Raw genomic sequence first — 15,716 nt, 5'->3', positions numbered from 1 at the left:
TTAGCGCCTATGGACAAATATGATTTTATAGTGGAGGCATGGCAATTTGCAAACAGAAATGGTGTATCTAAAATGGAAAAACCTCTTTGCTAACTGAGGGGCTCATTTCTTGCATTGGTGAAACATTTTTTGAAACTGAAACTTTTTTTCTTACAGCGGTCATAAGCTTTTACCCTACAGAATAGTGTATGAAGGTATGACAATCCGGTAGAATATGAATAACTGTTTTTACCAACAATACACTTTTGATTTCGCCAATTTTCGTCAAAAGTTACTGTGTCAGGATATGTCACAATAAGTGATAGTCGTGTTTAAATGTGCCGTCCTATTATAATGTAAAGCGTAGACGAAGGCAGTAAAACAGTCATCGCTGGTGTCCTTCACACTCTCAGGCTATAATAGGCATCGGGCCAGCATTTATAACATTTTAATACAGAAACAGTTACCTTTACATCTGTTTTTAAGATGTTCAGTGTAAACAAATACCTCTGTTATTTTAACGTTTTAATCAAATTGTGAGTTGAGGCCTTAAAGGCATCTGCTCATCAAAATATACTCCTGAATGCCTCTTGATATATACAGTGAAATTTTGCTGTACGTCACTACGAAAATACCACCAACGCCTGTGAAGCTTGCTTCTTTCTTTGCCCCGGTCAAAGTTTTCGAAATTAATTTTGTGAAAAGAAAACATTTGCATTGCTCACGACACAAACAGTTTCTTGGCGTTTCAAAAGATTGTTATCAGTAAATGGTGAAAAAAATAACTATTTCAAAAGTAACCTGAAGACGTGAATTAATCTTTGAACTTAAATGCATGGTTGACATTGAAATACTTCACGCTGGAATAGCAAATGAACAGGATTACACTGAGCTAGATTTGTGGATCACATTTGCGAAATCGAAGACTTTAACGTTACGTTGCCAAATCCACACGAATGCCCATTTGATTACTATTGCTCACCTGATATCTGGGCTCGATACGTGGCAGCAGAGGTTGCTGCCAAAATTTGCATTTGAATAATAAGGTCACCAAGGTTCACGAGCAGTCATGCAGAATTTACACTCTCGCATGTTTACCTGCTTTCCCGCACAGTGTCAGGTCACCACGAAGACAATAAAACTAGGCACAAAAGGCAGGCCCTGCAGGGGCTTCATTCTTGTTGTTGGATGATTTCAATGTCTGCACTTTACAAAAGTTGCTGTTTTTGTTGAGTCCTTAATGGTGGCACTCGCCTCAGGTTTAGAAATTACCAAAGTGACAGACGAGTAAGAAACTCTGAAACATGAAGATGCCTTTCACTGAATCCAACTTTTCCTTCATTGCCTGTGTTCTGTAATGGCGACTACTATCACACCCGGAAGTAGGTAAGTGCACAATAAGCTTAATGATCAACGTCGCCGTATAGGAGGCAACTTAGATTGTCTTGCAAAGTCCTCTCCTGGCTATTCTGTATAAAAAAAACCACACAGACAAACAAATAAGAAAACAGGAATGAAAACAGGAAAAACATGCCTTGAAAGCAAATCGACTCGGACTAATATCAAACCAACGAAGCCTGACATCACAGCTCGACCTAAACTCAGCATAAGTCTCTGATTGAACAAGGCTGTAGTCAATGTTCTGCCTTGGTAATGGCAACCATATTTCTCTTCAAGTCACGGAAAACGAAATAAGTTGGCTTTACACTGGATCAAACGTGCAGGGGACCTAGTTCTATTGACGCAAAGTATTGTCCAGGGCGGAAAAAGGGCAAGACAGCATGCATGTAATATAATAAGCAAAATTCATGTACTTTCATGCTGTGATAAACAGGCTGTGCTTAATACAACATACTGCAGCATGCCTTTTGGATTATAGAAAAGCAAGGATCTCTCGAGAACAGCGGAAGAAATTAGTAAAAAAGACAATACCTAAGGGACTGGACACAAATTACAGGGGGGTGGGCCGGTGTTTTTTGGGGGTGGGTCGCCATTTTTCGCGCAAGCATTTTTGAAGGGTCATAAAATTTTGTGCAAGCCTATGGGGAGGGTCACCTTTTTTCATGCATCAAAGCTGAAATTGCATGTGCACGTATTGAAGAATATGGAATACTGAAAAAAGAAAAAAATACCTCCTGGCACTTTCATTTTCTGCCATTTCCATTTTCGGCGCGTCCTTCGGGCGCAAGTTTAAGGGTATAATAAACAATGTATTGATGATCCAAGCAGCCACATTGATTTAAGTTGTCATGATTTCCACTTATCCAACTCCTCTATTGTGCATAACTGTCCCCTATTATGACTCTTTCAATAACAATTTGGGAGATCACTTATTTGATATCATTCTCCCATTGGCAATACATTGGGTATAGGTCGGTGTCAAATGTTCATGTCGCTGTATGTACATTTTTATTTTTTGAGGACATTGACAGAATACAAACTATTCAGAATAGTGCAAAATGTCATCAATAACAACTGGAAGCTTCAGGTCGAACAACTTTTGAATAACAATTTAGGATCAGATAACCTATGAGTTATTTGTAGTTTCCTCATAGCCTACAATGTATAGTGAATCGACATTTCGATGAAATTCCAAAATCAAATTTCTTGCACAACCATGGACTTGAAACCACTCTAGTCTAATCATGAACATTAATACTAATAATTAGGTGTACATAAATGCACAGATTTACTTAGTTTTGTATTGGAAAAAAAATATTCATAGTTTTGTCATAGACTGCTATGCATAGTGAATCGACATTTCAGTGAAATTCCAAAATCAAATTTATTGCACAACCATGGACTTGAAACCACTCTGGTCTAATCATGAACATTAATACTAATAATTAGGTGTACATAAATGCACAGATTTACCTAGTTTTGTATTGGAAAAAAAATATTCATAGTTTTGTCATAGACTGCTATGCATAGTAAATCGACATTTCAGTGAAATTCCAAAATCAAATTTCTTGCACAACCATGGACTTGAAACCACTCAAGTCTAATCATTAACAATAATACTAATAATTAGGTATACATTAATGCACAGATTTACGTAATTTTGTATTGGAAAAAAATATCCATAGTGTCATCATAGACTGCTATGCATATTGAATCGACATTTCAGTGAAATTCCAAAATCAAATTTATTGCACAACCATGGACTTGAAACTACTCTGGTCTAATCATGAACATTAATACTAATAATTAGGTGTACATAAATGCACAGATTTACTTAGTTTTGTATTGGAAAAAAATATTTATAGTTTTGTCATAGACTGCTATGCATAGTGAATTGACATTTCAGTGAAATTCCAAAATCAAATTTATTGCACAACCATGGACTTGAAACCACTCTGGTCTAATCATGGACATTTATACTAATAATTAGGTGTACATAAATGCACAGATTTACCTTGTTTTGTATTGGTAAAAAAATAATATTTTTGTCATAGACTGCCATGTATAGTGAATCAACATTTCAGTGATATGCCAAAATGAAGTTTCTTGTACAACCATAGACTTGAAACCACTCTAGTCTAATCATTAACATTAATACTAATAATTAGGTGTACATAAATGCACGAATGTACCTAGTTTTGTATTGGAAAATGTCCATAGTGTCATCATAGACTGCTATGCATAGTGAATCGACATTTCAGTGAAATTCCAAAATCAAATTTCTTGCACAACCATGGACTTGAAACCACTCTGGTCTAATCATGAACATTGATACTAATAATTAGGTGTACATAAATGCACAGATTTACCTAGTTTTGTATTGGAAAAAAAATATTTTTGTCATAGACTGCCATGTATAGTGAATCAACATTTCAGTGATATGCCAAAATGAAATTTCTTGCACAACCATAGACTTGAAACCACTCTAGTCTAATCATGAACATTTATACCAATAATCGAGTGTACATAAATAGACAGATTTGCCGCGTTTTGTATTTTAAAACAATTATTCTTAGTTTCATGATAGACTACATGTATAATGGATGAACTTTTTATGCGAAATTCCAAAAACAAAGTTCTTGTACACAGATGCATGTGTTACCACCCTCTTCTAATCAAGTACAATTATGTCAATTATTCAGGGTCCATATATGCACAAAAAGTGCATATTATTAATTGTGAAAGAATTTTTTTACAGTTTTGTCATAGACTCCCTTGTATAGTGGATCAACATTTTGAGTGAAATTCCAAAATCAAATATCTTGTTCACATGTGCACTTGTAAACAACCCATGCTAATCAAGTATATTTATATCAGTTATTAAACATCTATAGATGAACAGATATTGCTAGTTTTATATTGGAAAATACACGTTCATAGTTTTCTTATAGTCAACTACCATGTATAGTGAATCAACATTATCGATGAAATCTAAAAATTACATTGTTTGTACACGCATGCACTTTTTACCTGCCACTTCAAGCAAAGTACATTTACATGAATTATCACACACATATGATTTGAAATTTTTTGGACAAAGCGTTATATCAGCCACATTTTGCCTTCCTTTTGGAGGGGGATTTCAAAAGTATAGCAAGTCAGAAGGGGGGGTCTTGAACACATTGCGGGTTTGTTGGGGGGTATTGAGTAACAGGGGAGGGTCATTTATTTTCATGCACGCATAAGGGGGAGGGTCACTAATTTTTGTGCATGAACTTTTGAAGGGTCACTATTTTTGATGCAGCGGTGTTTCGAAAAACCCGCCCCCCCCCCTGTAATTTGTGTCCAGTCCCTAAATTTAGAAACGGGGTCTTCCAAGAGATCAATTATGAAACACCTTATGCAACTACACAACAGATACCTCGGTAAATGAATTGGCCACTAGAAATAATGTTATTGTTAAACACAGACAAAAGTTTACATTATCGTTATAACCACCCTACTAAATTTGTACAGTGATACTACAATTAGGACGAATTGGAATGACACCATCTCGTACCCGAAGTTGGTTTTAACATATATTTTCAGTGGCTTCGTCGTGTAATGAATTTCAATTCCTTTATCTTGTGCGACGGGTCTGTTTCAAACCGTTCGGGCGTTCCAATTATATAGTAAAGCTGGAAACGATGAAAATCGACTACAAAATTCATCCTTTTAAGGCGGAAATACGACGAAATATTGATGTTCTCTGCCATAATCATATTGTTACATTCATGTGGTCCCAGAAACGCTAAAGAAAGTGATTGTGTCTCATGTTCTATATTATTGATCACAACAAAGGTCAAGTGGAAATCTGAACTAAATGATTGTCATTTTATAACAAAAGATCAAAGTCAAAATTATGACGAAACTTTAAATGAGAATACTTTACTCTTAGAGCCAAATAAAACTGAAAATGAAACGAAAATAAATCTCATTTTGTAAACGCAAAGTAAAATAAATTGATTATAAATATTGACTTCCGAGAGAAATATCAAAATTGAAATTTAACTCGGAATGAAAATGAAAAAATAATGATGATCCTAACTGTAGATAAAAAATGAAACTATAGGAACTCTAAAGTAAAAAAGTATATTTAAAAACATAGTGAATTTAATTACGTCATAATGGAAATACAATTTCATATCAAGATGTGGACGACAGCGAAAAGAATTGTAGATGTTCAAATTGTGATTAACTATTAGAGAATAATTTCATGAGCCTCCTCTGTTTGGCTTTCCTTCAAAATGTAGAATAGCCAACAAAATATGTTCATTTTCATCGTTCAGGAAAACAAGGAAACTGAACATTACCACACGACTGTCTGTATGCAAGGGAATAGCCTACCAAAGACTCAGCATTGTATTAGGCAGTCTTTATGCTTGAAATGAATACTAGTCAGGATTAGAATTGGTTTACTTCATTAACATTTCATTTCACATGCAGTTTACGTTGACGAGTTAAGTACTTGACATTTCTACGTGTTTAAGGAGAAGAAGAAAAATACGCCTCTTTACAAAGAGACATGCGGTGAATTTCTCAAAGGTTATAGCCATTAGAATGTTCAAAACAAGGGACAGTAAGTATAGGATCAGGAAAAAGTACTGTACAGAACAAAGCACATTGCTTTGTTATAGCCAGCGGCGTGAAGCTTTGACCTTTGATGTAACTTTAACGATGTATTGACATCGTCTATCAATAGCTATTTAGACCAGAGACAGTAGAGGGGTGGGGGCACTGCCTATGGCTAGACACAGCTCCTTTCATTAACTGGATTTACTGAGAGAGAGAGAGAGAGAGAGAGAGAGAGAGAGAGAGAGAGAGAGAGAGAGAGAGAGAGAGAGAGAGACTACGTCTTCCCTTTGTAAGTCCACAAAACATTAACCAGTTGAATGTATATTTTACATATTGTATGGACAACGTAACCCCTAACGTTCGTACACAAGAAGTACATATCAATACATCTTACGTAAAAGTCAATCGCTGATGTTGTAAGATTAGATTCAATAAAAATCAAACGTAGCGTCATAACCGGTGATATTTTACTGGTAGAATGGGCACTACAACTTTTCGACGCTTTGTCTTGTATTTCGCGAGGTATATACCTCGTCTTCTGTGCAAACACAGTCACACACCTTAATCGATTGGTTCGGTTTCGAAAAAGGAAGGCTTTGATGAGGTCGCCATAGAATGCAAATTAGTGTACATCGAACAATAATCGAGCATCATTTCACGCCCCCCCCGAGGGTGGGGATATCTTGATATTTTCGTATGGCGTGCGCTGCCCTAGGTGAAACATCTACCTTTGTATATTCCAAAAATATGACACATTGTAAGTGATTTGCTTGACACATTTTGGGAATTTTCACCTTTGTCTACAAGTCCACAAGTTATTCAGTTGCAGTTTTCTTAAAGCACGGGACATTGTTTTCGGCTCATGTTTAGGTTTTTTGGTTGAAAAATTCCCCTGTTCAGGATTTTTTCTTGAAAAAGTGACCCAGGCGAGCGGCACATTGCCGTACCTGTTCCTACGGGAGTGCCCCCTGCGAGGAGTTACACTGCCTGCACTGCATTTTGTGACGTGCACCCGTTCTCTGTGTGTAGGTTGCACCTTTCCCGGGGTAACACATTCATTAGGGTCATGAATGGACAAAAGACTTCTATATTTACTTTGCATGACATTACATGCAGTATATTGTAATGTTACACATGTTAGTACCTGTCGTAAGCGGATATTGTCCGACGAGTACACAGGTCGTTCAATGCAGCGGCCTAAAATTGACGCATACTGAGGTGACCCGTGGATCACTCAATATACCCGGGGTCAGGGGTCACACGTCTGCAACGTCATGTTTTGTCGCGTCGCTGGATCGCGGAAATAGTCTGTCGGGGTTCGGTCAAACTCATAGAACACCCGTTTATCGGTTTTGTTATATCCATCTGCTATTGTAAAAACTGAGTAAGAACATTAAGCACTGGATTTCACGAAGGAAAAAAATCTCCGTGATGAATCCTCAATAAACCGATGTAAACAAGCGTGTTGAACCCTTTTATGGTTAGAGCTCTCTTATCAAACCTTTACTGTGAATAATTGAACATAAATTGTTGGGCGAAATGTAAAAATGGATGAGCTAGTGTTTCAGTTGCACTGTCGCCAAAACAAGTGTTGATTGTTCTGTTTTACTAAAACAAAACAAAAAAAAACAAACAAAACAAAAAAAACGCTTCAAAGTTACCTAAGTCGAATGGCTATATTTCGTATTGAATGTTTACCTCTGAAAGTGCGAAGTCTTCATCAATTTCAACTTAGGCTGCATTCACAAATACGGGTGGGAGGGGGGGGGGGCTAGAAAAATTGAGGGGGATTTGAAAATTCCGTGGATAGTGGGGAATAATTGTTTGATCTGCGTATAAGGAGAACCAGAAAATGTTTGGTTCTCTATTATTTGCGACATTTTAAATTCAATAGTTTGTAGATAACACAATGAAAATTAACACTTATATGTCGTCCAATGATTCTAGTATGAGTGAACAACTTAGCATGAAACTTAAGTAAAAAGGGCAATTTATTATTACTTTGACCTCGAAGAAATTTGTGTAAAATATACATATATATATATATATATATATATATATATATATATATATATATATATACCATTTTCTATAGGCGCAGTTACGACAACAACAAGCTTACCAATTGCAAGTCTGAACATAACGCCATCAGACACAGTCACTGTTGAAGGCAGAGATACACAGCTAAATTGCAGTTTCCATCATGTTGGAAGCAATGTACCCGCATGGAAAATCTACGATGGAGTCCGCTACATTGAAGTCACGACTGGTGCCACTTTACATCGAGATGGATATAACGCAACTTTAGATGCATCCAGTGGAGAGTATCATTTGATCATGCGCAATGCAACGTTAGCTTTGGCCGGGAACTACGAGTGTTCATTGCTCGGCTCGAATATTTACCACAGGGCTGAACTTGTTGTACTGGGTATGTAATTTGTCCCTTTGTTTATAAAAAACAATTCTGAGTGACACAATTAGCAAGACACTAGGAATTAAATTGTCATCGATTGTCATAGAAAACACGTAACATTTCTGTATGAAAATAAACGTTTTTCTCATATCTTTATGAGCTTAATTTCGTCATGAAGATAGTTACAAACACGCTTTAACAATGCGTCAAATGTGTTTTCGGTAAAATATAAAAAAGCAAATGCAAAATTAAAACCAAATAAATCGAAGCCTACCTTTGAGTTTGTTCCCAACGAGTTGTATGTTTACTAAACGTTTTTGTCCATTGAAATTGGAGTTTGCTTTTATGTTATTTATATGCAAATGTTATATGCTTCGCAAATCAATAACTAGGCTTTCTTTAATGACAGAATACGGGCCTGTATGTGGGGTCAGCCCAGGTCACACAGTAGTATCAAACCAATCCGAATCAACATTCACCTGTCATGTCGACGGCGGCTCTTGGGGTGACCTCGTGTGGTTGAAGAACGGTGTGGAAATCTCGCGCGTCAGCACTTCGACAAATGAATATTCAACCAGACTACAAAAGACAGACAATGGGGCGGTGTATAACTGCCGATACGAAAGCCAGAATATTTCGTCATATCTTTGGCCCCAGCTGACGTGCATAGACGACATATCTGTGAATGTGCAGTGTAGGTAAACTTTTTGCAGAAAATAAATGAACAAAATTGTCGACATTTGGACAACTACTGAGGGTGTATAGAAAACTGGAAGCATCAGTGGATCAGTAGATCGCTTATATATATTCAGTGTGGTTCATCGCGATAAAACGCCAGATAGAACGCGCAACAGGGACATATATTTGGACTCTTTAACGTTTACGATACTTTATGAGTCTATCACTTATCGAGCTTATTTTTAAGCTTCTTTTGTGAATAACTGGCTCAGTTTCGTAAAACAAATAATTGTACCTTTCCTGATAGTTAACGCAGAGAAGGTGGCTACTTGAAATTTCAAGTGTCGGTAAATATTGCGTAATGTGTTTCTCTACAACTAATATTTCGTAGAGACCCCCGATTTTTATTGTTGATTTAGAAAGGGAATGGTTGAAAATAGAGATTTTTTAAAATTTAAGAGCTCGAACAACGGAATTAAGCTAATAATGAAAAACCAGTCAATGTGATTTTTTTCACAACTGTAGCTTACAAGTAATACATTGTAGGGTCACAGTAAAGTAATGACAAGGACGTTCTGCCGCAAATGTGTGAAAATAGTGACTGACTAGTACGACAGCAATAACTCTTTTCCTGGTATGTAGTATGCACGATGTTGCTAGCTATGAATTTACACGCTTACATCAGATGCAGTAGAGCATCATATTTTTCATATCAGGCAACGATCGCCAATTATAGTTTTTTAGGACGAAATGAACATGAATACAATGCATAGCGGTGTAGTGTCTAGCAGAATAACGTAGCCTATCTTGTGGGATAAAGTACTCTATCAGATTTATTGCATGCAGATGTTAGGATGACGTCTACATTAGCACGCTGTCACGTTGATGCCAACCCTGAAGAGTATATCATATGGACGAATATCAATGAAGACATTATCAGCGATGACCAATGACTTTTTATGCAAGTTTGCATAGATCTGAGGCTGGAAAATAATCGTGTCATGCCAATAACGCACCTTTATATATATATATATATATATATATATATATATATATATATATATATATATATATATATATATATATATATATATATATCGTTATATGCAAATTTCAGATTTTAAAAACAAATAAACAGGTAAACATATCAACGGAATCCATTACGCCACAAATATTGAAAGGGAAAAAAGCTTGAGAATAATAGATCAATAGTTCCTGAATTCAACAACCAGCGATAAAATATTTTCTTTATCCTGATTGTCTTCCAGACAAACCAAGCATTAAAGATAAAGATAAAGAGACGATCGACGTGACTAAGGGGTCAGTGTCAGTCTATTCTGTTCAGCCGATGCCAACCCTAATGCCAAGATAACATGGAAGAAAGAAGGCAATGATCTGGGTGCAATTGGCAACAATGGAATTTACATCATCTCAAGTGTCGTCGAAGACGACCAAGGGATGTATATATGTACCGCTGAGAATTACCTTGGCGATGATCAACGTGAAATCAACCTTTATGTAATTTTATCAAGTAAGCAAACTGCAAATATTCACAACTAGTACAGCCTTTGGGCTGTTGTTAAAATATTTACTCTGGTATGAAAAAAGTAGTCATTGGTAATTAATGAAGATATCCCTTGATGGAAAGGTTGACGTCTTTCGATTTACGCAGAACCATAAGAACATATTAATTCGCATTAATTATTTTATTAATAATGAATATATATAATCCGGTAGTCGAATTTTTTTTATTTGTTGTCCTATTTCAACTTTTGAGCCCTGCTGATTATCAAATAGACTGACTTTTCTTTGTCGTCCATCCTTATCGACGTCCGACCAATCCGTCGTCGCCCATCGGCAATTGTCTTCTCCCCCGAAACCGTCGATTGGTATGAAGTTTGATATGCAGCTCATTCTGGTTGGCCTCATTAAGGTTATTTTTGAAATCGTTGTGAAATTTGTATAACTGTAATTTTGGGGCATTTTTAATTTTTTTTTGTCAAACAAAAGTCCTCTTCTCTAAAATGTCATTTCCCATCGCTTGGACATTTGATATGCAGTTCATAAGGGGTGACTCCAGTAAGTTTTGTTCAAATTGTGGTGAAATTTACATATTTGTATTTTCAAGACAATTTTTGTCATTTTTGGTCAGACAACTTTTAAAAAATTTTCTTCTTCAAAACAGCAGGTCAGATAGCTTAGATTTTTTCAGATTTAGGTTCCTGGGGTTGACTTATTTAAGATTTGTTTAATTTTTTCAGACTCGTGCAAATTTATATTCATGAGGCAATTTTTGTCGATTTTGGAAAACATTTATTTTATTGAAACAGCTTGACTGACAGCTTTGATATTTGGTATACATGTTCATAGAGATGATCAAAAGGTGACATATTCAAATTATGGTGAAATCTGCAATATATTTAAGGGCAAGTTTTGCAATTTCTGGTTTAAAAATGTATTTCACGAACTGACTCGTCCGATAGCTTTAATATTTAATATACAGTTTCCCACGGATAAACTAATGCGGTATAATGAAATTTAGATAAAATATGCAATGTTTTGTTTTGTTTTGTTTTTGTTTTTTGAAGGCGGGGGCCGCAATTTTTGCCTTTTAATCAAAAACTTTGTTTCTAAACATTGCTTCTCTGATAGCTTTGATACTTCGTAAATAGATTCCTTGGAGTTATCTTATTTATGATGTCCTATAAAAATGGCATTTACAATTTCGTATTTCGGGCAATTTCTGCCAGTTTGGTCAAAAAATGTGTTTTTCAAAAACTGCTCGTTTCATAGCTTTGATATTTGGTATGCAGGTTTCTGGGGTTATTTTAATATGATATATTGAAATTATGATGAAATCTTCAATTTCGCTTTTTGGGCATATTTTGCAATTTTTGGCAAAAAAATTGTTTCTCAAAAATAAACATATGACAGCTTTTGTTGACATGTTCTTAGCGATAAAATTAATTTTGATATGTTCAGATTATGATGAAATCTTCAATTGTCTACTTTTGCTGCTACTAGTATTTGCCCATTTTGTCAGGCCACTGAAATAAGCTATCACAGTTTGCAAACTTCTTCATGAACACGTGTCAAAAATAGTTGTTCTCCAAGAATCTACATAAAACGGCGAAAAGTATATTTGCCTACCGGTCGCTTGTTTTAATTGTTTAATTTTCTCTTCTAAGAAACCGGCATTAGCTGTATATTAAATAACTGGAGAACTTGTGTTTATATGTTATTTAGTATGATACGGTGGTTTCAAACGGGTTCGAACTAACAAAGTACGGCACCCAGTCGCCTAGGAAGTAAAGCCACAGACAAAACCGCTCGGCCAAATCTCCAATCTCAAAAAGATTGGTTTAATAACCGAGCTAAGTTGTTACAATTTTTGTGACTGGGACCCCTCCACACGCTGTTCGTAAAGCACTCACGCCCGTAATCTCACTATCACACATTGCACACAAACGTTATCGCAAACAAACTTATGAAGTTAAAACAGCAGTTGTTATCACCAGTGTCAGTCGCTTACAGTTATTGTGAGTCATTCTCACAAGAACATAACTACATCAGAAATGATCTACGTTATTTTCAGAATGTACAATGTATTCGAAATGTATAAACGGTTTAACATTTTATCAGAGTGCGTTAGATATACTTACTTACAATTCTCGTTGAAGCTACTGTCTTTATAGCGCAACTGATGTAGATTGTGTGTGCCAGGAATTTATTTGACCGATAGCATGTATTAATGTACATGATTTATACTTTATATTCTTTTTTCCAGGTGGGTACTCAGTCGTCGTACCGGTTGTTTCAACGCTAAGTGTCATCGTGGTTTTAGCAGTGTTAGTTGTTGTTATTGTTGCTGTCTGGAGAAAAAGAAAACGAAAATTAGTGCGGGACAAAAAGGTAAGCGACATTTAAAGTAAATCAAAGGGAACCGATCTCATATGTTTAATTTCTTCTTTTCTGTAAAATTAACAAACTTTTGACATGATTATGACAGAAAGATGTATCAATAAGGTGCAGATAATGAAATTCATACACGTACTTTATACATCCTAGCTTTTCTATGTGACACAGGAGACTCTATTCCGTAACTTTGCGTATCTACTACTAATAGCTTGCTGGGAAAATGGTTATTATGGGATCCACCACACTCTGTGTGAATTTAATCTTCATAAGCCTGTTATAAATATAGAAACCTCTTTAGTCTAATTAGGTTTCAAGAATTTAGGTGTAATGCTTTAAAGGGACAAAGTCGGCCATTTTTCACGAATTTTGTTTGGTACAAGACGCTATTTATAATTTGTTTGTCATGTTGAAAGATACCGAATAAATTGGTGAGCATTCATATATTTCACCCTGGTTTTAGACAATTAGATGAAACCATCGCGCGAATGAATAAATGGTAATGGCCATTATTTTTCCTCGCGATGGTTTTATTTATCGTGTCTAAAACTGAGGTCGAATATATACATGGTTACCCATTCATTATTCTTGAAAATGTCAAACAATATAAATGTTTCGTATCAAACAAAATTCCTGAAAAATTACAGACTTCGTCACTTTAATAATGGACATACATGGATACACACACACAAACACACACCCACACACACACACACACACACACACCACACACACACCACACACACACACACACACACACACACACACACACACACATATTTCTGTAAATGGCAGGTTGAAGGAGAGACAGATCACCAGTATCAAGAGCTTGAACTGCGAGATTTACCGCAGGTAAGATTTATTTCCCAATATCTTTCTCATGTTAGGGCACTCATATCTTGTACGATAAGTCAACACACATCCTGTAGGGAATACACACACAAGCACGTACACACACACATATATACAATGAAGATAAGAACATATCAAGTATGTTTGGTATCTATTACTCGAGTTTCACTCATACACGCGATCCTCACATAGGTTGATTTTATTGTGTGAAATACTGCTTTACATATGAGTATCAAGCTAGATCAAACCTTCAGTTGTGGTGGGTTGCGTTGAAATCGGCACTTGGAAACCAACTCGCAATGCTTGTTTGAAAGGTCGGACTTAAATGAATCCATTATGAATAGCTCCGTGAGGTAAACATTTCTTTCCTAGACACATTGAGTAAGTAATAGCTGTCGGTAGGATTGACCATGATGTATAAATTGGTTTGTCCTTATATTTCAAGTTTAGTGCAAGACAAACTTTGATAATTCTATGCTGTAAGCATATAATTTGCTTTAGAAATATCAGATATTATATGCAGAGCGTGTTATAAATGTGTTTCAGTAGCGAACTTGCTAAATGCATGACGAAACGAAACGAAAAGAAAGATACACGCCCTATGATTGGCCAGACGCTGCAATGTTCGTTCTTTTCGTATGCAATCCTTTGTTCCGATTGGCTGAACGAAAACGACGAAAGCGTTTTCGCTCCTTTCGTTCACATTCTTTTTCTTGATTGGGTTAACGAAAGTGACGAAATATTTGCATAACCATTTTACTGATTGTCTGGAAAGAACGAGCTATTGTCGTTCCTCAAAATGTTGGCGCCTCGCTCTTATTATATATTCACCATGTAATAACTCCCGTCTTTGAAATACAAGGAAAAACAGTGAACGCAGATTGAACAGATTTTATTCACCGTGACCTCCATTCAACTCGTGTCATGAAAGTACAGTGGACCCTCGCTAAGTCGCGCCTCAATAAGTCGCGGTTTCGGCTAAGTCGCGGTTTACGTTATGGCTCCCATTGTTTTCTTTGCATAATTTACGAACTTCAACGTGTTGCGGTGTGTAAAAGCATGAAAGTGGTCTCACAAATCCGCACGTCAATCATACAAATTGTCACTATCTACACCATAATATGGTGTCGCGGCCCCCCTTTCAAGCATTGTGTAATTCGTGTAGCGCGTCAAACGAAGTGTCAACGTGTTTCGGTTAGTCTCAGTGGTCTCATGAACCCGTGGTCAGTTTTATTCCTTGTATTTCAAAGACGGCGGAATTACATCATGGTGAATATATAATGATATATAATGAGAGCGAGGCGCCAGCGCCCTTCCATGCAGACAAAATGAATATGCAAATCTTTCGTCACTTTCGTTCAGCCAATCAAGAAAAAGAATGTGAACGAAAGGAGCGAAAACGCTTTCGTCGTTTTCGTTCATCCAATCAGAACAAAGGATTGCATACGAAAAGAACGAACGTTGCAGCGTCTAGCCAATCACAGGGCGTGTATCGTTCCTTTCGTTTCGTTTCGTCATGCATTTAGCAAGTTCGCTATTGAGACCTATGTAATGGTTCACCTCATTTGCATCGCTTGTAAGAGATTTTGGATTTAAACTGGCAAGCTCCCTGGAGTTGGCAAGTGGCCTTGATACGGCATTTACATTCCTCAGTGAGTTTGTTATCATTGCGCCGGGTAACGTGTTTGTTGAATGATTTCATGATTTATATCCACGTTCCGCATGAAACTGTAGCGTAATTTGACTGCATTTCTGTTAAGAACTTCGTGTTATTTGCAAACGTTCGGGAAGTGTTTCTCAATGAAATGTTTCTCAGCTAACTTCATATATGCACGCACTGTTGCCCGTGCGTATTAGTCGTGAG

General features: G+C 36.5%; 1 long non-coding RNA gene across 1 annotated transcript; it reads left to right on the top strand.

Moving 5' to 3' along the window:
- The first annotated feature begins 1,121 nt into the window (after positions 1 to 1,121).
- Positions 1,122 to 9,053, top strand: LOC139128745 (uncharacterized). The gene is made up of 3 exons (XR_011551391.1): positions 1,122 to 1,365; positions 8,090 to 8,422; positions 8,817 to 9,053. It is a non-coding gene; the product is annotated as an uncharacterized lncRNA (long non-coding RNA).
- Positions 9,054 to 15,716: the final 6,663 nt, after the last annotated feature.

Source organism: Ptychodera flava, unplaced genomic scaffold (genome assembly GCF_041260155.1).
Source record: "Ptychodera flava strain L36383 unplaced genomic scaffold, AS_Pfla_20210202 Scaffold_66__1_contigs__length_654902_pilon, whole genome shotgun sequence".
NCBI lineage: Eukaryota > Metazoa > Hemichordata > Enteropneusta > Ptychoderidae > Ptychodera > Ptychodera flava.
This window is presented reverse-complemented; position numbering and strand designations above follow the sequence as displayed.